The sequence below is a fragment of the Sorex araneus genome, chromosome 2, assembly GCF_027595985.1.
Source record: "Sorex araneus isolate mSorAra2 chromosome 2, mSorAra2.pri, whole genome shotgun sequence".
Lineage (NCBI taxonomy): Eukaryota > Metazoa > Chordata > Mammalia > Eulipotyphla > Soricidae > Sorex > Sorex araneus.
The window spans coordinates 24838728-24864986 of record NC_073303.1 but is presented as its reverse complement, the minus strand read 5'-3'; the positions used below and the strand labels follow the sequence as shown (position 1 = coordinate 24864986).

Below are 26259 nucleotides of genomic sequence, written 5' to 3'. Positions count from 1 at the left end.
GCCCATCAGCCCGTTGTGAAACGCTCACTTTGTACCATTGACATGGCATTGCCAGATAGTTGGGAATAAACTACTCACTTGTTGTCTTTTTTAATAAATGGTCAGAGATGTTGTACTTGATTTCCCTTTCACCATTTCTCTCAAAACTAACAAGGAAGAAAAGAAAAACCAGTAAGAGAAATTTCACCTTGATTTCTCTTTTTTTCTTTTCCTTCCTTCCTTCCTTCCTTCCTTCCTTCCTTCCTTCCTTCCTTCCTTCCTTCCTTCCTTCCTTCCTTCCTTCCTTCCTTCCTTCCTTCCTTCCTTCCTTCCTTCCTTCCTTCCTTTCTTTCTTTCTTTCTTTCTTTCTTTCTTTCTTTCTTTCTTTCTTTCTTTTTGCGTCACACTCGCAATGCTCACAGGTTACTCCTGGCTCTGCACTCAGGAATCATTCATTCCTGGTGGTGCTCAGGGGACCATCTGGGATGTTGGGAATTGAACCCGGATCAGCAGTGTGCAAGGCAAGTGCCCTACCTGCTATGCTATCACTCCAGCCCCCTCTTCTTTTATTTCTTAAGAGTCACATTAAGCCACAATATAAGAGAACAGAAAAACAAGGGAGGTGGGGAAGGACAGCAATCCGGGGAAGTGAAAGGAGAGACACCTGAATGCAGGTGCCAAGGGTGGTGGGAGGAGCGGAGAGGGCACAAGGGCACTACTGAAAGGTAACATTGGTTTGAAAACCTGTTTAAAAAGTGGTTAGCTCCTGAGGTAAGAGAGATAGTTAAGGAGAAGAGGAATGAAATCTAAACTGGAAAATGAGACATTCAGGCCTCTTCTGTTCACATACAGAACATGGCAACCAAGTGCTACCCTCTTGCAGAAAATAAGGGTCTCCACTATGGAAAAACTGAACCAGCTCCACCCAGATTTGACCCAAGCAGCCGCACACGTACATCCCCTCTGTTGCTGAATGTCCACGATCCCGGAGGCCCACTACTTTTGGCACCAGCTGCTTCTTGCAGAAATGCCTCTAGACTGTGAACTAAGCTATAGCACCATGCCGCCACGGGTGGGGAAAGGTTTTCCTCTCTCGGCTTTTTCTTTTCCCGGTGGCAGCATGGTGACTGCCAGCTTATAAGGCCCACTAAACAATGGTATGAGATTGCAATGATGCAGTTTCTGGTAGAAATTTCTTTGGACTTAGTTACTAAAATACCAGAAATCCAAAACCACGCAGCCGCTGTTGCAGCCACACGACCTCTGTTGCAGCTGTGTGACCTTGTGTGCTCTCCATTCTCAGCAATGGAAAACTAATTATCAAATGCTGCCTTTTCGACAGGTCTGATTGTTGGGGGAAAATTCCAAATAATAGTGAGTTTCCTGTTGAAATATTGAATGTAATCAAAGTAAAGAGAAAGTAAAGCGAAAGCCATCAGCCACACAAGCAGGGGTGGGGGGGGGATGGCAGTGGAATGGGAGATATACTGGAATTCTTGGTGGTGGAACATGTGCACTGGTGAAAGGGATGGGTGTTCGATCACTGTATGACTGAGACTTAAGCCTGAAAGCTTTGTAACTTCACATGGTGATTCAATTTAAAAATAATAATAATAAAAAAATAAAAACCTGAACCATGCTAGGAATAAAAAGAGACAGAAAATAGTGTTTGGGGCTTCCTCTAGGGAAAACCATCAAGACTCAGATTTGCACTCAGAGTCTCCAAGTCACTCTTAAAAAACAAGTGGCCTTCTCCCCGCCCCAACAAGGCCCCAAGTTGCCACCCATGAATGACTCCTCCGGCTCCTAAATGTAGTTAGTAATGATTTTCTTTTTAGGAGCTGCATGTTGAAGCACTTCAGGGTGAAATGTCATGTTGTTTATTATTTACATTCAAATAATTTTGTAAGATAGGTAGATAAGTAGTTAGAGCAAACATAGGGAAGTAAAGACAATTGTTTAACATAAATAATGGGTATCCAGATGTGCAACATACTATTCTCTTGACTTCTCTTTATGTTGGAATTGTTTATGATACGTAACTATAAAAATAAAGCAGTTATGTTAAAATGTAGTTTATTATTGCATCTAGGTTATTAGCATATTCGTACTATAAGTATTATTTACAAAAATTTATCCTGTTTTAGTGTTTACATAGTTTTATCTTTATTTAGTAGTAATTCTTTTGCTTTTGGGGCCACGCTGGCTTTTCTTAGGGTTTACTTCTGGCTCTTTGCTCGGGGGCCACTCCTTGCCATGCTTGGAGGACCGTATGGACCATATGAAGTGCTAAGGATTGAAACTGGGTTGGCGGCATGCAAGGCAAGCACACTACCCACAGCTCTAGCCCCTATTTACATTATTTTAAAGATGCTCTTCTTTCACTCAAATTTTTACTCTTTTTGTTATAGAGGGGCCACCAGATTTTACCTGTGACTGCTTGGGGGACTGGGTTTGAATTCAGGGCCTGATACATAGAAGAGATATGCTGTATGACTTGAATTATCTCCCTGGCCCTTCCTTTTAAAATTAAATTAAATTTTATATTTTTTACTTTGTTTTATTTTAAAATTGAATTCAATTTTTATGAAATTGTTCACAATAATTCATTACATTTAATATTCAAACACCAATCCCACCACCATTGCACCTTCCCACCACCATATTTTGAGTCATTCCACCCCAAATCCCAAACTGTGCCCCCTAAAGCAGAACCAAAACATTTAATTTTGTATTGCTTGTTATGAATAATCCTCTAAAAATAGTCCAATAAATTTGCTTAGAGGAAAGTGTGTGAAGGTTGTTGTATTTCATCTTGGAGTCATTAAGCCCTTGTATAAGAGATTACTAACATGTTTGCTAAACGTTAAGCCTTGTGTGCGAATATATATATATATATATATACACATATATATGACATATATATGTATTATTTTCCCCCCATGAGATTGGTTGCCTTCCACTTTAAACCCATCAAATATTGTGTGCTACTCTTGGTACATCAATGGTGTAGAGTATGAGAGATTGCGTGGCCATGAATGCGGTCACACGCTCCAGGAACTTTAAAATTGAGAATACAATTATATAGCAGATTCACTCATGGGTGAAGCTCATCAAAACCTGTGGAGAGTGGCCATGAGCATGACGGTGATTGAGTTCTGGAGGGTTTTGACTGCCGGGGCTCTGTTGGGATCGGGTGGAGAATTCACCCACCCCCTTTCTGAGTTGCCCTGCTTAAGACAGCCTGGTGTGGCAACATGCAGCAATGCAGCATGTCATTCTCACTTACTTTATTTTATTTCATTTATTGTTGTGATTTCATTGTGGAACTGTCCACCAGGAGACACCCATGTCCAGCGTTTAGATTCGGCCTTCTGGAACTGTGAGTTAACATGGGTGGTCTTGGTCGACATGATGAATTCAGACAGTCTCTCACCCTGATCGTTCCATTCTAGACCATGGGTCCCAATGTGAAGTTCTTCAGTTGACTTTCTCAGTCCTATCTTGGCATTAAAATTACCAACAATGATCTTGTAGAAGGTGTGGTCGTCTTTATAGAACCTCTCCAGTTCCATGTAGAACTTCTCCATTTCTTCTTCATCGTAGTTGGATGTTGGTACGTAGACGACCAAGATAGAAACTGCCGGCAGTGAGCCACATCTATTCAAGTGTAATCATCTGATTTGGGTTGTTAGGCATTCAAATGAATCAATACTCATGGCCAAGTTTGTGTTGACAAGGACACCAATGCCACCAACACCTCTACTGTCACATGTTCCAAGGAACAATTCTTCTCCAGTGTCGAAAATGGCGTGATGTGATTGATGTCTTCTCATTTCAGTCAGACCAATGACGTCGTCCTTGATCTTCTGCGCTTGCACCATCAGGTCCTCGATAGATGCTTTTGATGCCAGCGTATGTGCGTTGAAAGTAGACAGTCATTTTAGTCTTTCTTTGTTTGGCAGTCTAGTTCGTCCCTGAGATTTTTTCAGCCTCTCCTTGCTCATCTTTATTCTTCTTTTTTTTTTTTTTGGTGTTTTGGGTCACACCTGGCTATGATCAGAGGTTACTCCTGGCTCTGCACTCAGGAGTTACTCCTGGCGGTGCTCAGGGAACCATATGGGACGCTGGGAATCGAACCCGGGTCAACCACGTGCAAGGCAAACACCCTACCCGCTCGCTGTACTATTGCTCCAGCCTCATTTGCTCATCTTTCTTAACGCTGCCGTATTGGGGCCTCTCTCAGTGTCAGGTGAATGAGGCCCGTTGTTGTTACTGTTTTGGGCATATCGAATATGCCATGGGTAGTTTGGCAGGCTCTGCCATATGGGCGGGGTACTTTCAATGAAATGGTTAAGAGGGTAAGTGGTTAAGAGGACGAAGGACCTCTAACTCCGGGCACATCTTTTCGATTCCACCGTTCTTCCTGCACTAACGTACACCTCAGAGACCTAGGCCCTATGCAAACAGGATGAGAATGTTTGATTGATTGAGAATGATTCTTGTATCCCACAGAGGAATCGAAAGAGCTATGCTAGGAGTATCACATCTCACTCAAGTGAGAGAAGGAATCCGGAGTTCCAACCTTCATCGACAGACAAGAATCAGGGATGCTGTCTCATTTGCCAAGACATCAAAAATCAGATGGGCCGGACATGTAATGCGATTCAGAGATGACCCCTGGACTAGGGCTATTACTGACTGGATTTCACAGGACTCAAAAGACCGTGTGGTCGCCAACCTATGAGATGGTCAGACTTCTTTGTCAAAACCCTGAAGGAACGGTTTGAGGCTCTTCCTGTTTCTGGAGCGAGCAAATATCATTGGGCTACACTAGCACGTGACAGGGACAAATGGAGACATTACTGGTGCCCGCACAAGCAAATTGAAGATCAATGGGAAAACAAGTGATACAAGTGATTTTTGTGATATCATGAACAAGATATTGAACCCAGGATCACACATGCCAGGCACTATGCTGAGTCACGTGTTCCCCCACCCCTAGCCCAAACATCCCATTTTCAGGTAAAAACAATTACTGACTTAGTGATTGTTGTGCTGGGACCAGATGCCGTGTCTCCTCAGGCCCTGTTCAATTTTCTCACGCGACTTCTTCTCAAAGCCACTTAATATTGTTTTCACCCGAGATTGAATATCTATTAATTTTTAGCATCAGAGACCTAGATCTATTTCAAATACATAAAAAAGAGAGAGCAGCCAAAATTACTAGCTAAATGCTTGTGTCAAGTACTAGAGTGATTCAAAGCAAGACAAGTGCTTTTGGAAATTTATTTTCAACTTTGTTCACATGATTCACTGCTATCATGTGAATATTCAAAATCTAAGGGGCCTAAGAAAGAAAGGTCCGAGTTTGAAATTTCTAGTAATTCCTGCCAGACCTAGCCTAAGTGTGTGTGTGTATGTGTTTATTAGATTAAATTAAGAACTAGATTCTGAGAGAAATTACTTAATGCAGCATCAGAGAACTAAGCAGTAGTGCATTCTCAGTCCCTGGAACTCTTGTCCCTCGTTTATCAGACCTCTCTTCTCTCCCGGTCTTCAGCTGTTTTTGCTATCAGACCAGCTACATTCTAAGTGGAATTTAAAATGATCAACTAGATTCTTGCAGATAAGTAACTGTCACTGTCACTGTCGTCCCATTATTCATCGATTTCCTCGAACGGGCACCAGTTGCCTCCATTTTGAGACTTGTTACTATTTTTGGCATATCAAATACGCTACGGGTAGCTTGACAGGCTCTCCGAGAGGGGCAGAGGAATCGAGCCTGGGTCAGGCTCGTACACGGCAAACGCCCTACTGGCTGTGGTATTGCTCCAGCCCCTTGCAGATAAGTACAGGTATAAAAAAAATCTCTACAGGGAGAGCTGTGTCAAGTGGTTCCGATTAGTATCATCACCTAACATTGCCTACTGAATGTAAGATTTGACATTTCAAGCAAGTGAAAGTTCATTGAGAGTAAAGTTAGGAAAGTCCCAAATGGGAGAGGCATCAGAGAAAGAGCACCACAGAGCAATTGTTATATAAAGATTTTATTGGTTTTCTTCAGAATAGCGATACCTTGGACCACTACTTTATGACCACTGATGCTTGTTTTTCTCTTAGTTAAGGTACCAGATGGAGTGAGTACTTTTTGAGCCAGGATTTTGAGAAGCCTGTCTGATGTCTCAGTGGTGTGTAATGCAACTTTGTGCATATTTCACAGTAGCTAAGCCCTTCGGAAGCTGGAGACACCATTAATGGCTCGGAGATCTTGGAGGTTGTTGACATTTTCTTTGCCCACAAGGACTATTTACTGTCCTTTTGGCTGAAGACTGTTTACCTTGATCTGCCAAGAAATGTAAACAAGCTCACTGAGTCTGTCTGAGGAGTTGTTTGCAAAGTGCACTAGATTTTAAAGTAGCAGAATGATGGAGTTTGTAAGGCAGCTTAAGATGAAGTATCTCCTGACCCAAGGGAAAATCGAGGAATCCTCTTTCAGAATCATCTAGATTATCTTACCCCTCCTACTTCCTCACTTGCCCTCAAATTAAGCAATTTAGTTTTTCACCAAGATGTGAACAAACTGGGGCTGGAGCGATAGCACAGCGGGGAGGGCGTTTGCCTTGCAGGCGCTGACTGGGGTTCGATTCCCAGCATCCCATATGGTCCCCTGAGCACAGCCAGGAGTAATTCCTGAGTGCAGAACCAGGAATAACTCGTAAGCATAGACCGGTGTGACCCAAAAAGAAAAAAAAAAGGTGTGAACAAACCAAATGAACAAGGCTGTGGAGGAACTGGTGTTTTGCATTCCGAGAATGTTTCCCGGGCTTTTTCACTGTCCCCTTGTTCATTGCTAAGGACTAGATGCAAGTGTTCGCTGAGAAATTTGGGTATTTTGAAAAAAATAATTGATAATAAAGTGTTAGTTTCAGGTGTACAACAACTTCACATTTGTAAATAGCAGTTTTTTTCAATGCCTTTTTCAAATAATAGTTATTTGAAGAACTGCTTCCTTTTTAATTCCCCTTTATAAAAATGTTTTTTCCAAGCGTCTTTGCCCATATTGGGTACTTCCTATACTTCGTGAAATAATCACCATGCTGTATCTATTTCTATCTTAGTATTTCACAAATTTAAAATACTGAGGAGGTGGTTTGTTAGTGGTTCCCAAAACGAAGTATTAAAATATCAGCAATAATATCAGCCAAATATGATTAACTCAGAGTCAAAGTTTCCTCATTCTCTTTGCCCTCCACTTATATTTTAAGCAGTAGTTTGTTTGCACCTTAAAACTGCCAATAGTGGGGCTGGAGCGGGCGTTTGCCTTGCATGCAACCGACTTGGGTTTGATTCCCAGCATCCCATATGGTCCCCTGAGCACCACCAGGAGTGATTCCTGAGTGCAGAGCCAGGAGTAACCCCTGAGCATCGCAGGGTGTGACCCAAAGAGTAAAAACAAAACAAAACAAAACAAAAAAACCCAAAACAAAAAAAAACCTGCCAATAGCGGGGCTGGAGTGATAGAACAGTAGGTAAACTGCTTGCCTTGCACAGAGGACCAACATGGGTTCGATACCCGGCATCCCATTTGGTCCCCATCAGGAACCATAAGGTACACAACCAGGAGTAGGTCCTGAGTGCAGAACCAGGAGAAACCCCTGAGCATTGACAGGAGTAATCCCAACCCCCCAAAACAACCAAAAACAAACAAACAAAAACCCACCCAAAACAAAAAACTGAATACCTAGCCTAGAAATGTAATGTACAATATTTTTTGTTTACTTTCCTTCTTATTAACAGAAATGTTAGAGCTTAGCTGTCACATACATAAACTAACAGACATACGTGGAAACGTGAAAAGAACTCTCCAAATCCCAAATCATAGCACAGAATACAGACATCACAGACTAGACAGGCCTCTCCCAAAGGCATGGGGAGTATGGGATGTGTCCTTACCGGGTAAGAACTCAAACTTTCCTAGCTAAGGAACATGTGGGGCTCGAAAATTGCTGGTCTATGCTTTGCTCTGATCTTCAGCAATGACTCAGCTTGTCCTGCAAGTTAAATCATATTTGAATACGATCACTTGACCTTAGATTCTAAGCTAGTTTCAGCCTTCCCAAGTTCCCACAAAGTGGTAAACTATTTTCTAAATTAGAATTTCTCTTTCTTAGTATTTTTTTTTTTAGGGAATGACAGGTATAGAAGTGGTTACACATAGACAAAAGGATCCATCAGGATCCTTCATAGATCCAGACAGAAGTCCACAAGTATCGCTCAGCTTCTGTACCTCCCATAGGCATTTCTCTATTAAGAATGTGTCTCTTCCCAAGGACAGCAGATAGAAGGGTCGGGAATATTGCTCCATAGTGGGAAGCCTGCCTCATGAGCGGGCAGGGAGAGGACAGCTGGAATAGAGACAGGATCACTAAGAAAATGATGGTTGGAGGGATCGGTGGGGATGGGAGATGTGTCCTGAAAGTAGATAATGGACCAAACATGATGACCTCTCAGTATCTGCATTGCAAACCATAGTGCCCAAAAGTAGAGAGAGAGTATGGGGAATATTGTCAGCCATGGAGGCAGGGGGAGGGTGGAAAAGGTGGGGTATACTGGGAATATTGGTGGTGGGGAATGTGCACTGGTGGAGGGATGGGTGTTTGATCATTGTGTGATTGTAACTCAGACATGAAAGCTTATAACTATATCTCACGGTGAATCAATAAAGTTTTTAAAAAAAGTGTCTCTTGGCTGCTGCTGGCTGGCTCGCCCAGCCTGCTCCCAGCTGCTTTTGCGGGGCACCCGGGGCTGCTGAAGCTATTGTGTAGATACTGCCCATGTCCTCTCTTCTTTCTCAGGGACGGCTAACAGGGGCCCGGGCCACAGCTTAAAGGAGAGAGGCACAAGAGAAGATCTAGTGTAAGGATGACGTGGACCTGGAGGACAAGCTGGTGGATCATCCTGCAGTGCTCTGAGGACAGAGATCACCACCCACCCCAGCAAGAGTCATTTTCGGAAATGCGTAATCGATGGGATGGTCTTGTGTGGGCGAGTAAACAGCTTATATCCACCAGGACAAGAGCCCGTTCCCAAGCTCTCAGAGTCGAAGATGGCTTTTATGCAGATGGAGCAGATCTCCCAATTCCTGAAGACTGCAGAGCTTTGTGGCATCAGGACCACGGACGTTTCTCAGATGGTGACTCTGCAGGAAGGGAGAGACATGACATGCATGTCTCTCCCTCAATTTCTCTTTGCCCTCCACTCATCTTTTAAGCAGCAGTTTGTTTGCACCTCAAAACTGCCAATACCAAGCCTGGAGTGATAGCACCGCAGGTAGGGCCTTTGCCTTGCACGCGGCTGACCCGGGTTCAGTTCCCAGCATCCCATATGGTCCCCTGAGAACCGCCAGGAGTGATTCCGGAGTGCAGAACCAGGAGTAGCCCCTGAGCATCGCCAGGTGTGACCCAAAAAGCCAAAAAAAAAAAAAAAAAAGAAAAGAAAACAAAACAAAAAAACAACCAAAAAACCAAAAAAAACCCCTGCCAATAGCGGGGCAGCGCTAGGCTGCGACAGAGGAGAGCTGTCCTAGTTTCACAGGAAAGCCCAGTGGAATCGGAGGGGATTTTCAGACGAGCAGCTTTGCTAGGGCCAGAATGTCACGGGTCTGCAAACGAGCAGCAGCAAGGGAGTCTCCCAGGCAGGCATGACCAGGTTTGGGATGCCCCAGGCATGTGAGATGCCGCCTCCTGCACCTCCACCCCCTCTTCTCCTAGTAGAGAGGGTGAATGTTCTGTATCACAGTCTCTATGAAAAAGAAGTGGTCACCTTCTGACCTTTCTCAAAGCCTCCTCTCCCTGGTTTTTGTAAGTGCTGCATTTCTGCAAACAACCTGCACTGCTCACTGCTGCCACCTTCTGTTCACTTGGAACTACACAAAGTTTCCACTTCTCTTCCAGAATTCCTTTGCCCTAAAAGTCTCCATCTGGTTATTTATTAATTTGTCAAAAAAAAAAAAAAAGTTCACCTTCAACTTCATACAAGGCTCCAAATAAACAGATTAGTCTTCTGTCAAAAGAAAAAGAAAAGAATGCGTCTTTTTATTTGTGGTAAATTCTAAGAATTATCAAGTTCTTCTAATTTCTTAACATAAAGATTGAAAAGAAACTTTAGGGACCAGAGTGATAGTAGGAAGAGTAGTCTGCTTGCCTTCCATGTGGCAGACTTGGGTTCAATCCCCAGTCCTAAATAGGGTTCTCCCAGCCCTGCCAGGAATGATTCCTAAACAGAGCCAGGAGTAAATCCTGAGTACCACCAAGTATAACCCAAAACTAAAACAAACAAAAAGTTATATATATATATATATATATATATATACATATATATATCTTTGGTTTCATTTTTATTTTTATTGTATTTTTTAATGTAGGAGTGATGTGACAATGATGGGTCTCATTCCCCTGACTCTGAAAGAGCCTCCAATGCAGCATCATTGGGAAGGATGAGTAAAGAGAGACTTTGAAATTTCAGGGCTAGGACGAATGGAGATGTTACTGAGACTGCTCGAGAAATTCGACAATCAATGGGATGATGATGATGATGATGATGATGATGATGATGATGAATGTAGGAGTTTATTTATTCAGCCATTGATTAAGATGATTGAATTGGGCATGAACTCCACATTACTTTTTAAAAAAAAATCAGAGTGTTAATTTTATTATATTCTTTTATTATTATTTTTAATCACCATGAGATATAATTACAAAGCTTTCCTATTTGAGTTTCAGTCATACAATGATCGATCACCCAACCCTCCACCAGTGCACATCTTCCACCACCAAGGTCCCCAATATCCCCCCATTTTGCCCCTCCCCCTGCCTCTATGGCAGGCAATCTCCCCCATACTCTCTTTCATATTGCGTGTTATGAATAGCATAAGATATCATGTGGGCTGCAAGAGCGGCTGTGTGCTCCTGGAATTCCAAACTTTTAGATAATTAGGGCCTGGAGAAATTTGCAGTGAGGTACTCAGCTTGGTGATTGCTTTGTGTGTCTCTGGATCATGGCCCTTTAGGAACTTAAGTAGCAGCTGGGGGCAGTTTGTGGCCGTGACCTCCAGGGTCCCATGGGGATGGGGGGATGAGAGGAACCGGCCCATCCCCTATTCATTGAGGCCTGGAGTTTGTCGTCACTGAACCCATGTACCTGCATTTCTCATTGGGTTCTGGAAGTTGGCGGCCGCTGGAGTTTTTAGGGGGCGGGTGGAGGAACGACGCCTGCCCCTGTCTGAGGCACCCCAGTGAAGTTGGCCTGGCTTAAAGTCCGGAGGCTTCTCTGCAGCGAGCTGCTCAGTTTGGAGGTTCTTTTGTGTGTCTCTGGATCATTTTAGTATTTTATATTAACATTCACATCTTTGAAATGGACACAATTTATTTTAGCTTAGAGAGAGAAGATTAATTAATTAAGAAGTTTAATTTTCCCCCCGAGTAATTAAATATGTCCCAGTTTTTTTGCCAAATGCACCCACTCATGTGGACAACTATCTCTCTCTTTGTTTATTGAATCGCCATGTGAAAAGTTACAAAACTTTCAGGGTTAAGTCTCAGTCATACAATGATCAAACACCATCCCTTCACCAGTGCACATGTTCCACCACCAAGAACCCCTGTATACCTCCCATCCCACCCACTCCTCACCTGTGTAGCGGATGATTTTCATTTTACTCTCTCTTTACTTTAATTACATTCAATATTTCAACAGAAAAATCACTAGTATTATATGGAATTTACCCCCCAGCAATCACACCTGCCGAAAAAGCAGCATTTGATCATTTGTTTTCCATTGCTGAGAATGAAGAGTATATGAGGCCACGTGGAGTGACAGAGGATTTGGATTTCTGGTATTTTAGTGGTTAAATTCAGAGAAATTTTTTCAAAAAGTTGCGTCACTTGGGGCTGGAGCGATAGCACAGAGGGTAGGGCGTTTGCCTTGCATGCGACCGACCCGGGTTCGATTCCCAGCATCCCATATGGTCCCCTGAGCACCACCAGGGATAATTCCTGAGTGCAGATCCAGGAGTAACCCCTGTGCAGAACCAGGTGTGACCCAAAAAGCAAAAAAAAAAAAAGTTGTGTCACTGTAAGCTCGTACCTCTGATTAGTGGGCTCTATAAGATGGTGGTCGCCACGCCACTGCTGCCGCCGAAAGGAAAGGCCAAGAGAGGAAAACCTTTCCCCTCCCGGGGTGGCATGGGGCCGTAGCTCAGTTCACAGTCTAGAGGCATTTCTGAAAGAAGCCACTGGGTGCCGAAAGTAGTTAGTGGGCCTCCGGGGTCATGGTCTTTTAGGAGCGAAGGAGCTGTTTGTGTGCGGCTGCTCAGGGTCTTGTCTTGGACAATTATCTCTTGACACAGCAAATATATCTAGACACAGGGATGAAAGAGGCCTTGGTGGCTAAAATACTTGTCTTGCAAACGTGGAGGTCTGGAGCTTGATCCTTGTGTGTCTAGGATGATTCAGGCAGCTCTGTTGTCTGAAAAACCTTGTGCCACAGTAGAATTGTGGGTCACCAGAGTCAAGCATTTTTGAGAACTGAAACTAAAGGGTGTGACCTTGTTACACACATGGGCAAGCACTACAACTGGATTGTAACCTCTGGGAAACACCAGGACTGAGTGTGCTGGCATCACAACATAGTATGTGACTTCCCAGGGGTCCTGCAACCAAAAGACCAGCAACCCTATCAAATGGCATGCAACACAATATTGCACACAAGGCTGTGTGCAAGCCCTATGTCTTGGGTACTGGAACACACCATCATCAGAGAGACAGAGAGATAGGATAGGGGAAAGAAAAAACAAATGGATATTTACATTAGCAAGGTTTCTGGCCACACTTTTACTCACCTCTGCATCTGCCCTTGACAGTAGAGTCTATGAAAATTCACAAAGGGCCAAAGCGATAGTACAGTGGGTAGGGCATTTGCTGACCTGGGTTCAATCCACGGCATGCCATATGATACCCCAAGAATCGCCATGAGTAATTCCCAAGTACAGAGTCAGAAATAAACCCTGAGGGGCCGGAGCGATAGCACAGCGCGTAGGGCGTTTGCCTTGCACGCAGCCGACCCGGGTTGATCCCTGGCATCCCATATGGTCCCCCAAGCACTGCCAGGAGTAATTCCTGAGTGCAAAGCCAGGAGTAACCCCTGAGCATCGCTGGGTGTGACCCAAAAAGCAAACAAACAAACAAACAAACAAAAGAAATAACCCCTGAGCATCATTGGGTGTGGCCCCCAAATAAAACAAAAACCAATTTGCTGATCTTCAAAAAAAAAAGAGTGCAGGATATCATAGAGAAATCACTGAATGCTATGGGTACTCTATCTGGCACAAACTAATCTGACCTTAACATTTACCATTTGCCCTAACCATAATCCTGAATCTAACATAACCTTAATCCTAATGTTAACTCCAAACTAACTAAAAAACATGCCTAACCCTCAAATAACCCTACTCCTACCTCTTCCTCCTCCTCATCATCCCGTTGATCATCGAATTTCTCGAGCGGTCTCAGTAACGTCTCCATTCGTCCAAGCCCTGAGATTTTAGAAGCCTCTCTCTACTTGTCCTTCCAATGATGCCATACCGGGGGCTCTTTCAGGGTCAGGGGAATGAGACCCAGCTTGTTACTGGTTTTGGCATATTAATACACCATGGGGACCTTGCGAGGCTCTCCCATGTGGGCAGGAAACTCCCAGTAGTTTGCCAGGTTCTCCCAGAGGGAGCTTGCTTCTAAGTCTCTGGATGCTGGCTGTTGACAGGATTACACGGTGCTGGGGCCAGTCCCTGGGTGTGACTGCATAGCTACTGGGAAATCTGGGTTAAGGAGGCCTAGTCCCGATCTGAGCAGGCTTGGAGGTCTCAGTCCCGATCTGAGCAGGCTTGGAGGTCTCAGTCCCGGGTCCCACACACCTGGGTTCCTCTGCCGGTTCCTTCATGCGTGAGGCTTGTCCGAATGTGTGGAGAGGGGCCTTGAGCATGGCTGTGGCTAGGCTCCGGAGGTCTTCGGCCGCGCTAGGAGCTCTGCTCGGGGCAGGGAGGGAAGCTGGAGCCCATCCCCTCTGAGGAGGCCAATCTAATCCTACCTAAATATTCATAATTGAACATTCATTCTTTCCCAACTCTTACACTAAATCCTAGTCATACATTAATTCTGATATTCCATAAAACATAACATAAAACTTAATATAGACCATAAACATATGGTCTAGACTAGACCAAACATAGACTAAACATAACCTTAATCCCTAATTTAATCCTAATGGTAAGTCTAACCCTAATTCTAACTCTAAAACACCCCTATCCCTAACTGTAAATACTAATCCTACTTCTAACTATAACACAAACAACACAGCTAAATATAACCATAAACACTAAATTTCACCCTAACCATAAACACTAAATCTAAGCCTAATTAAGTCTAATCCTAACCCAAATCTTAACCATAATCATAAACTTAACCCGACACTAAGCCCAAACCAAAGCTCTAAGCCCCTAGAAGTAAACCTGACCATAACCCTAACCCAAACAGAACTCTACCTCTATCCATATCCCTAAAATCTGATCTATAACAACCTAAACCTAACATAAAATTTAGTCATACCTCAAAATCTAACCCCAATTATATCCGCTAAACCCAAAATAACCCTATCACTAACCTTGAATATGATTTTAAATTTAACCAGAGCCCTAAACCTAACCCTAACCTGAACACAACCCTAACACTAACACGATGTGAAATCTAGCCCTAACCCTTACATTTAAACCAACCCAACCCCTAGCCTGATACCTATCTCTAACTGTAAGACTAACCACAGCATAAAACTATCGTGAAAATTAATCCTAAATTATGTCTTTACTTCATTCCTAACCCATCAAAAACCTAATCCTAGTCCTAACTTCCATAAATCCTAAATCAAAATCATAATGTTTACCCAAGCCTCAACCCCAACTCCAAACCAAACCCTACACATAAAAGCTAACTTACCCCAATTCCTAACCTTAACCCCAACTCCTAAATCTCTCCCTAGTTTTAGCTATTTATATATAATGTATCCATAGTTTCATGTAATAATTAAAATATTCAAATCATTTAGTAATTTTGTAAATATAATTGTCATTAAATGGATAGTTAAGATGAGCTAAATAATTAATAAATTTAAATGTATTATTATAAATATGCAGAAATAACCAGTACACGTAATTATGTTGACACATTTATATTTACATAGATATTGGACTATAATAATTCATCACTGTATCACTGTATCACTGTCATCCCGTTGCTCATCAATTTGCTCAAGCAGGCACCAGTAACGTCTCCATTGTGAGACTTGTTACTGTTTTTGGCATATCGAATATGCCACGGGTAGCTTGCCAGGCTCTGCCGTGCGGGCGGGATACTCTCGGTAGCTTACCAGGCTTAATGATAATAAAAACAATACTCAGAATTCATTGTGTATAGGATATGATAACACTTATGAGTGCATGACAGAGCCCTATAACACGTGTTGTAAGATTGGGGTATTCCCCCACATTAGATCATTCACTCCAAACAAGATAAGTTCTGTTTGAAACTGGTAAAATGTCATACACAGCATATAGGTTCTTCCACTGGAATTCAGACCATTCAGTTGATTGTAGTCATTGCCTCAGATATCCCTTACCTATTGTGGCATTGTAGTTACTAGGCTTTGTCTCTCTGACTCTCTTTCTTATTATCTATTTACGTGTGCACTTATTAATATACTTATCTTTCAATAACTCCATCCATGTATATTATACTACATTGCACATATACATTGACATATATGCTTATGACAAACATAGTTAGACAAATTAGAATACATTAATGATAGCACTGTTTGTAGCACTGTCGTCCGTTGTTCATCAATTTGCTCAAGTGGGTACCAGTAATGTCTCCTTTGTGAGACTTGTTGCTACTGTTTTTGGCATATCGAAAACGTCACTGGTAGCTTGCCAGTCCCTGCCGTGCGGACAGGATACTCTCAGTAGCTTGCTGGGCTACCGAGAGGGACGGAGGAATAGAACCCGGGTCGGCCGCATGCAAGGCAAACGCCCTACCAGCTGTGCTATCGCTTCAGTCCATAATAATAAATAATAATAAACTATTTAATAACAAATATATTTTTAAAAATTTGATTTAAATTTAAAAATTACTGTCATCCTGTTGCTCATTGATTTGTTCGAGCGGGCACCAGTAACGTCTCTCATTGAGAGACTTATTGTTACTATTTTTGGCATATCCAATACGCACGGGTAGCTTCGCGGGCTCTATACTCTCGGTAGCTTGCCGGGCTCTCCCAGAGGGGAGGAGGAATCGAACTCGGATTGGCCACGTGAAAGGCGAACACCCAACCTCTGTGCTATTGCTCCAGCCCAAATTTAAAAATTAGATTGTTTAAATATTACATTTTATCACGCTGACCAATATCTTGGGCATATAAGACTCTATTAAGATAAATGCCTAATAATATATAGGGCATTTTGAAGATGTAGAACCTGGGTAGTGGAAAAATCTTGCTTTTAGAGTAAGAGTCCTAATTAAAATCTCTACTTGCTTTGTGAGCCAGCCCAAGCGTGATATAACTTTGTTTCCATTTCTTTATTAAGCATTTTACTCCTACCTTGCAAAATTCTCATAGTGATTAATGTCACTGTCATCCTGTTGCTCATCGATTTGTTCGAGCGGGCACCAGTAACGTCTCTCATTGAGAGACTTATTGTTACTGTTTTTGGCATATCCAGTATGCACGGGTAGCTTGCCAGGCTCTGCCTCTCGGGCTCGATACTCTCAGTAGCTTGCCGGGCTCTTCGAGAGGGGCGGAGGAATCGAACACGGGTCAGCCGAGTGAAAGGCGAAAGCCCAACCGCTGTGCTATCAAAATAATGAATATTGTGGCTCTATTTCTTGGAGGGTTGTGGATTCAGCCTGCTGCACCTCCCCTTAGACGAACCTAGAGCAGAGAGGCTGGGCTTCATCCCACATTGGAGAGGGGTTCAAGAAAGGTGCCTCACCAGGGCAGCCCTTGCCTCACATTAAAAAATAATAATAACAAAAAAATGAATATTTCAGAAAGTGTAAAATTTCATAAAAATTTAATGTCACCAAGTTTTTAAATTTAATTTAAAATTGAACATTAACTTTAATAATATCACTCTATATTCACTGTAAATAATATAATTATCATGAAAAACATCACCAAGATCAATGAGTTAAATAATTAATGTAGAATATTATTATATAAGCATGCATAAACATCCAGAAGACAATGTGATCATGTTAATAAAATTGTACTATCTTAGATATAAAAGTACAATAAATGATATTTAATGCATAATTAATATTCATAATTTAACATAAATTATTTAATAAAAGATGGGGGAACTCCTCCACCTTAGACTTTTCCACTACATCTAAATTATGCAAATTTATTTTGAAAATTGGTGGAAGGTTCTAGGACACAGTTGAGGTCTGCCCATGTGTTAGATATTAGTCATTTTCTCATAGATCTCTTCTCTGTTGTGGCATGGTAATGACTAAGCTTTTAATCTATTTATCCCTCTGTTTACCTACATTGTTCTCTAACTACAGCTCTATGAACATCTCTGTCATCTATGACAGTCCCACACTGACTCTCTTCTTCCTCCAACTCTCTCTCTCCCTATCTCCCATACAAACACACAGCAGTTTCCGAAAATAGCCAGGCACATTTTTCTGTCCAGGAGACAGGGTCCAGAGAAGGAATAAATCTAGAGTAAACAGGTAAGGAAAGAAGGGAATGCAACGTCACAGACAGCTGACACAGGCAACAGATGGAGAATGAGATACAACCCGCCCCTGCCCATATGTATCAGAGAAAAGACAATTTTTCTGCAATGTGCATGCACAGTGAAGGCAACAGGGCCTGCCAGAACTGGTCTTGTTATGCTCCCAAGCCAAAAGCCAGCGAAAACAGAAAAAACAAGTGCCACCCAGTTCAAATGGGAAGTGAGATTAAGTATTCCGGGGTGGAAAGAACTAAGGACCGACTTTGGGGGTAGAAGAGTAAGTTCTAGGATTTGTTTTTTTTTTTTTTTGCTTTTTGGGTCACACCCAGCGATGCACAGAGGTCACTCCTGGTTCTACACTCAGGAATTACTCCTGGCGGTGCTCAGGGGACCATATGGGATGCTGGGATTCGAACCTGGGTCAGTCACGTGCAAGGCAAACACCCTACCCGCTGTGCTATCACTCCAGCCCCTCTAGGGTTTGTCTTATAGGGTTAGAGTAAAATAAAGAATAGGGTAAGGCTCAGGTTAGGGAGGGTGTAAGGTTAGGGTTAAAGCCTAGAAAAAAAACTCAAATTAGAAAAAAAACCAGCAGAAAGAAATGATATAAAAATCAAGTAAACAGTACAAAGAGTCAGTGAAACCAGGAGCTGTTTTTTTTTTGAGAATAAACCAGCCTACTAAACATCCAGACTTGTGAGATGTTTCTGATGATTTTATTTTATTCCATTAGACTAAGAACCAAAACTAAACATAAGCACATGGAACTACATCAATTTAAAAAGTCACTACGAAGACATAAGAAGACAGGAATAGATGAGACAATGACTAAAGTGGAAGTAATGGACTTGACCTCCAATTCGAATTCTACTTGCTATGACCTTTCACCTATTTTCAAATTTAAGTTGCCTGAATTCATTTGGTGTGAATAAGACCAAGAGCAGAGAACCCTCTCTTAGTCATACCCATGGGTTATATAAACTTTCATGGATTATTAATATATAATTAGTCATTTCATGAATTTATTATGCTTAGATTTTAATGAAGCAATCATGATTTTTGTCTTATCAATCCATTAATATTAATATAATAATGCATTCCTTACTAACCATTAATATTTATGTACAAAAATTTATTATTAGCCCATTAATATTAATGTATCAATATATTCCTTTAATATTAATTTATCAACACATTCTAGTTATTTGTGAATATCTGTATAACATTCATTTCTTATTTTATTCAATAGTTCATCTCATTCTTTTGGTAGCAAATGTCATGTTGTTTACTTCTTTTTAGGTATTATAAAGTAGTACTGAAATAATTATTTTATATTTGCTACTGCCACAGTCCTCCATCTGTATGTCAAGATACTGTCAATGACCCCTTACTTTCTTCAGTTTCTAGTTATATTGATCATGTCTTTGGATATTTCCTTTGGATATTGACTAATACCTTCCTTCCTGCCTCCCTCCCTCCCTCTCTTCCTCCCTCCCTCCCTCCCTCCCTCCCTCCCTCCCTCCCTTCCTTCCTTCCTTCCTTCCTTCCTTCCTTCCTTCCTTCCTTCCTTCCTTCCTTCCTTCCTTCCTTCCTTCCTTCCTTCCTTCCTCCTTCCTTCCTTCCTTTCCTTTCTTTCTTTTTTTCTTTCATGAGCAAGATCATCTGGTATTTGTCTTTCACTTTCTGACCATTTCGCTTAGCATAATCCTTTCCAATGCTATACAAATTACAGCAAACTGAAAGAACAGCTTTTCTCATTGCTGAGTAATATTAGTAATATTAGATGACTTGTTGGTCATCTTTATGTCTGTCTTCTTTTATTGAATGTATTTTCATCCCTTTCAATTTTTTTTTTTTTTATTTTTGGGTCACACCTGGTGATGACAGGGGTTACTCCTGGCTCTTCACTCAGGAATTACCCCTGGCGGTGCTCAGGGGACCATATGGGATGCTGGGATTAGAACCGGGTCGGCCGCCTGCAAGGCAAATGCCCTACCCACTGTGCTATCGCTCCAGCCCCCCCTCTCAATTTTTTCCCTCTCAATTTTTGATGGTGTAATTTAGTTCTTAGTTGTTAAGTTTTGAGAGGAATTTATTCATCTTAGATATTTGATAAATATATGGTAATATTTTATCATAAATCAGTGAGGTGTATCTTAGTTTTAGGATACAGTTCTTTGCAATGAGAAGCTTTTTAGTTTAATATAGTCCCATTGTTTATTTCTGGTTTTATCTTTGCAAATGAAGTGTAACTTTGAAGACTTCTATAGGATTAGAGTTATAGGATTAAACTTCCAGGATTAGAGATTCAAATACTTCTGCCCTTTACAGCTTCCCAAACTGTAGTTCTAGTATAACTCTGTAAGATCAATGAATTGCTTTGGAGGTAATTAATAATATTTCTTTTTCTTAATCAATTCTTTTAGAAACGTAGCTTTTAGTTGACTAAAAATGTTAAAATTATCTAGATGCCTTATAACAACAACAACAATAATAATAATAATATAATCTTGTGTATACCTGTATAAAGTTGGGGAGGAAGTTAGTAAACTCTGATATTTATCTCACAGCAATTGGTAAAAAATTTTGGTTTGAATAATCCCATAACATTTTTTTTATTTTACTGAAGTTTGAAGTGACTTTACAGCAGTGTATTTTGCTTTCTGTCATTTTGTCAGTCTGGGCCTCTTCAACTTGTATCTTACTGTTATTAACCTTCCATTTTTTAGCAACTTGGTCATCATATGGTTTCTCCAAGCACCGCCAGGAGTAGAGCCAGGTAGCAAATCCTAGCATCACTGGGTGTGGCCCAAAAACAAACAAAAAGAAATAAATCTGCTCTGAACATCTAGATGGTGTAATAAATCTAATCTTTAACTTTGTTGATGTGATTAATGTAGACTTAGAATGATGGACGAATAACAGGTTATGGTAACCATAACCAGAAAACATCATTTTTTCTCTTCTTTTAGTGTCATTTGAACCTGGAAAAATCTTTGTTGACGCTTAGTTGTCCCTGGCCAGATAAGGACATCAGTTATACACAATCACAATCACAATATCCTGTTAATCACCGATTTCTCGGGCCGGCTCAGTAACATCTCATTTAGTCCTTTCCCTGAGATCTTAGAAGTCTATCTTGACTCGGCCCTCCTAAGGATGTTGCACTGGGGGCTCTTCAGGGTCAGGGGAATGAGATCCAGCTTGTTACTGGAATTTGCATATGAATACACCATGGGAAGCTTGCAAGGCTGTCCCATGTGGGCAGGAAACTCTCAGAAGATTGCCAGTTTCTCCTAGAGGGAGAAGTAGGCTACAAGATTGAGCTTCTGGGATCTTGCTTTTAAGTCTCTGGATGTTGGCCATTGATGGGATTACACACACCTGGGTTCCTCTGCGGGTACCTTCATGCATGAGGCCTGTACGAACGTGTAGAGAGGGGCCTCCAGCATGGCTGTAGCTAGAGAGTCTCTTGCCCGCATGCCTGGCTGTCTTCCCCGGGGCCCCTCAGAGGGAATGGGCTCCAGCTTCCCTCCCCACCCCGAGCAGAGCTCCCGGCGTCCGAAGACCACCAGAACCTAGCTACAGCCATGCTGGAGACCTCTCTCTACATGTTCGGACAGGCCTCATGCATGACGGTACCGGCAGAGGAACCCAGGTGTGTGTAATCCCATCAACGGCCAACATCCAGAGAGACTTAAAAGCAAGCTCTCAGAAGAGAGTGATGCAGAGAGTCTCTTGCCCGCATGCCTAGCTGTCGTCCCCGGGGCCCCTTGGAGGGGATGGGCTCCAGCTTCCCTCCCCACCCCGAGCAGAGATCCCGGTGGCCGAAGATCACTGGAATCAGTTATACATCCCTGGAAATATACACAGTAGAACTAAACGCAGGGTTTGGGCAACCGGGGCTTCTCCAACATATGGAGCTGGGGTCTAAGTCAACCACATGCATAGTCTCCATGTCAGAATGAACCAATATCTGAAAGCGATTTTGAGGCAACATCTACAAACTTGTAATCAGATTTACTAACTTGGATGTGGTGCCAAATGGAGACCCCTGATCTCCATGGTGTTTGGCATCTCTTAGCGGATGGTCCACTGCCTGTCCTATCCAGACACTCCCTAACGTGACAAATAACTTGAAGCCCTAAGATCAACAATAATATTCAAAGAGCTCCGAAAAGCTATAAAAGGGTTTTATAGGGAAGATAAAGAAACAGGCAAGATAAAGAAAGAGGATTATTTCAAGCTTATGGGACCAACCTATGGGGAATAGGAAATGGTTTCAGTAGATGATTTCATCTTCCTTTAGGGCATTGGAAAATACAAAGATTTTGACATGGGGGTTTTTGGAATTTGCTGGTAATACCTACGGAACAGATTTCTTCTTCCCAAGCATTATATATATATATATATATATGTTATATATGTAAATATATATATTTTCTTTTTGGTCACACTCAGTGAGGCACAGTGGTTACTACTGGCTCATTCACTCAGGAATTACTCCTGGTGGTGCTCGGGGGACCATATGGGATGCTGGGAATTGAATCAGGGTTGGCCGCGTGCAAGGCAAACACCCTGCCCACTGTGATATCACTCCAGTCCCCAAACATTGACATTTTTATCAGTATTTAAGATACTTATTTTAAGATACTTATTTTATGCTAAACTTATTTTAAGATACTCAGCCATCCACTTGTTAGTCAGGTAGTCTAGCATCTTAAACCTCTCTGTAATAACATTATCGCTGTGTAGAATAGGGTTGTATTTAGGTGGTGGCTTGTTTACCTTAGTAACCCACACTTCTGATCCTGTCCTCTCTTGACCTATGCCTAGGTCCATACATTGAAATACTTTACTTTTGTGTACTGTAGACATCCCACTAGTCAGCAGGTCCTGGGAATTCACACTCAAGGGACTAGGGTTTGGCTCCAATCACTTGTAACAATTGCAGAATCACTTGCGCACATGCTCTGATGTAACAGCTGCAAACTGGTGACATTCAGTCTCATTTGGACTTATTACCTGAGATGATCTCTGACTTTTTCAGCAACAAGTGCAACCAGATATTGTTTTTTAATTTTTTAATTATTTTATTTTATTATTATTATTGACTTTTTGGGCCACACCTGGCAATGCACAGGGGTTACTCCTGGCTTTGCACTCAGGAATTACTCCTGGCGGTGCTCAGGGGACCATACGGGATGCTGGGAATTGAAACTGGGTTGGCCAAATGCAAGACAAACACCCTACCCGCTGTACTATCGCTCCAGCCCCAGATATTTTTTTAAAAGGATGTCCTTGTTTTTAAGATCTTGCCCTTCGGCATCTTATAGTCTTGCCTTCAAGCAGAATATTTTCATTTGTGTAACATATTAGAAATAAACATATGGACTTTCCTCCTAGGATTCTGCTGTGGAGGTCTGAATATTTGGTTTTTATCATATTCAGTGTTCCTGTCCACCCCGAAGGGTGCAATACAAGCATGAACGGTACCATCCCATTAGCAGGAATGATATTGTGATTAGAATTTGTATGTATGTGTGTCTGATTAAGGTGGCTAACATTTAAAAAATATATTTGGTTTATCACATTTTCTACCTTACAATTCCCAACTTCCTTACATATTTTTTTTTTTTTTGGGTCACACCCGGCGATGCACAGGGGTTACTCCTGACTCTGCACTCAGGAATGACTCCTGGCGGTGCTCAGGGGACCATATGGATGCTGGGATTCGAACCCGGGTCGGCCGCGTGCAAGGCAAACACCCTACCCGCTGTGCTATCAGTCCAGCCCCACCAACTCCCTTACATATTAAGAGTGCTTAAAGTGTTCTTATTTTTTTAATGTCTGTGAGGATAAGGCTCGGGAAACAGGAACGGTAGTCATAAGGTTAATCAAGCATGTGATTACAGAGTTGAAACATCTAGTCTTAGAGTTTGGATCAATCATCCTATGTCATACAATTTTCATTAAAAAGGAAAGGATTTTATATGAGTACATAAGCCCCTCCATACCTTTATACCAAGATCTTGTATAATACTATTTTTAAAAATAAATTTGTGATCTGGAGAATAAATGGATTTCTTACTTTTTGTGAGCCATACTTGAGAATTAATCCAATCCAAGAATTCTGGGAACCTATTGGTTATATGAGTTATATACTGCCAACTGGTCAAAAGCAAAGATACTGGCCTGGAAATCTGAGGTAGAGGGAAATCCTGGGAGCTAAGCCCTTTACTAGTGGAATTAGACACTATTTCTGGGTATACAGTGTCAGACCAAGACGGATTCTGAGACTCCTTGCTGTTGTATGAGAATATCTTATTGCTGGTAAATGTTCAACTCTACAGTCTTTGGGTAGCTGGTCCCCTTATACCTGTAGAATAAAAAAAAAGGCCCAAGCCTCCTGTGTAGGTCCAGTGTAGAGGGAGAGGCCCTGAAAAAAGGAAATTCTACCCCGATCCTCCTGCATAAGAGGCAACTTCAACAGTGACACTCAGTCTCTATTTGTAGTTGATGCCTGAAAGGGTCCTGGATTTCTCTAGCAACCAGGACCCCCAGCGGATTTTAGGTCCTCAGGCCATGCTCTAAGAGTGGTCGCACAGCACCACTCCCTTGCCCAGGCTTCCCCCCACCCCGCCCCCCACTTTTTCTTTCTGTTTTTGGGCCACATCTGGTGGTGCTCAGAGTTTACGCCTGGCTTTGTGCACAGGGATCACTTCTGGCAAGCTCAGGGACCATATGGGACGCTGGAGATCGAACCCTGGTCGGCCACGTGCAAGGAAAATGTCCTACTGGCTGTACTATCACTCCGCCCATCTTCAGGCTAGTCTTAAAAAGCCAATACTGTATAGCTCAAGCTCTGGGTTAGCTTGATTGCAGTTACTCGTGTTCAGCCATAGTCTGAAAATCACAGTTGAAAATTCAGAAACAAATAGCATTTAAAACCGAGTTTTACATGGTGAATCAATAAAATAATTAAAAAAAACCAAAAACCGAGTTTTGAGTGGCAAGATGGTGGTGGAATATGTGCACTGGTGAAGGGATGGGTGTTTGAGCATTGTGTAACTGAGACTTAAGCCTGAAAGCTTTGTAACTTTCCACATGGTGATTCAATAAAAAATAAAAATAATTAAAAAAAAATCTGGTGCTCTTCTACGCTGCTCGGGATGTGAATCACCCTGTTGTCCAGCACACTAATAACGTCTGAACTGCCCGAATCATAAACAGATTGGCTGTGGAAGCATCACGGTGCTTGTGTTCATGTACTATCTTTTTTTTGTGGGGGGAGGGGTCACACCCAGCGATGCTCTGGGGTTACTCCTGGTTCTGCACTCAGGAATTACCCCTGGAGGTGCTGGAGGACCATATGGGATGCTGGGGGTCGAACCCAGGTCGGCTGCGTGCAAGGCAAACGCCCGTCCCCACGCTCCGCCTCTCTCCTCCCCTTATTTTTCTTATTGATCTTCAAGCACAAAAGCAGGGAGCACAAGCAAAAGAGAAACCATCGAATACAGTCCCATAAGATATGGGGGGAGGAGGGCAATCCTGAAACTTCAACTCCACGGATAGAGGGGCAGTGTCGTACATTACCCATGCAAACAAAGCCATCCCCAGGGGAAAGGAGGTCCTTAACTTTGACCCATTTGATTTGTTTGGCAGGTTTCTGTGATTTCCTCAGCAGTCCCGTGAATCCAACCCTCCGCCCCGGCCACGGGACTCGTCGGTGCAACCAGTTTTTCAGGTGCCTCCTTTCGCGTCCCTCGGCGTGCTTTGTCAATCACCGCATTCAACAGAACCAGCCTGCGGGGCAGTGGCTGAAATCACTCCGGCCCTCTGGCACAGCGCAGGAGCGGAAGCCAATCGGGCGACTCGGGGGAGAACATTCAGCCGCGGCGGGCAGAGGTTCTGGCTTGGAGAAAGAACCACAGGCTGAGCGGTCTTGAGAGGGAGGGAGAAGGCGAGCGGGCTGAGACGACAAGCATGCTGGGAGTTGTAGTCCCGACAGCGCCGGCACCCCCGGGCGGGAGCCCCGCTCCGAACTACAACTCCCGGCAGCCCCCGCGCCGAGGAGGCGGCGGCGAGCCGTGTGGGCGCTAGGTGACTAGCAGCCGCTGGGGGGAGGCGCTCGGCGGAGAACCTGCGGCGGCCGCGGGGCGACGGTAGCTCATGCCGGCTCTGCGGGGGAGAGCGTCTCAGGTAGGCGGCGACGCGGGCCGTGCGGCGGCCGCGCGTCTCCGCGCTCACCCGCTCCGCTGAGACCCGGGCGTACGGCGTCCGCCATGGTGGCGCATCCGGCGGCCGCCGCCGCCGCCGCCGCCGCCGCCGTCTCCGTCTCGCAGCGCCGCGTCTCCGGTGCCCGGGAGCGATGAGAGGGCAGGGACGCCCCGCGGCCCACCTTGATTCGTCTGCTCCTTCCTCCGAGG

The 26259-nt window shown here is 43.1% G+C and overlaps 1 non-coding gene and 1 pseudogene across 1 annotated transcript; both read left to right on the top strand.

Moving 5' to 3' along the window:
• Positions 1 to 834: 834 nt before the first annotated feature.
• Positions 835 to 25779, top strand: LOC101541391 (uncharacterized; annotated as a pseudogene).
• LOC129403098 (small Cajal body-specific RNA 21) lies at positions 16959 to 17101 on the top strand. Its single transcript, XR_008629076.1, has one exon. It is a non-coding gene; the product is annotated as a small Cajal body-specific RNA 21 (non-coding RNA).
• Positions 25780 to 26259: the final 480 nt, after the last annotated feature.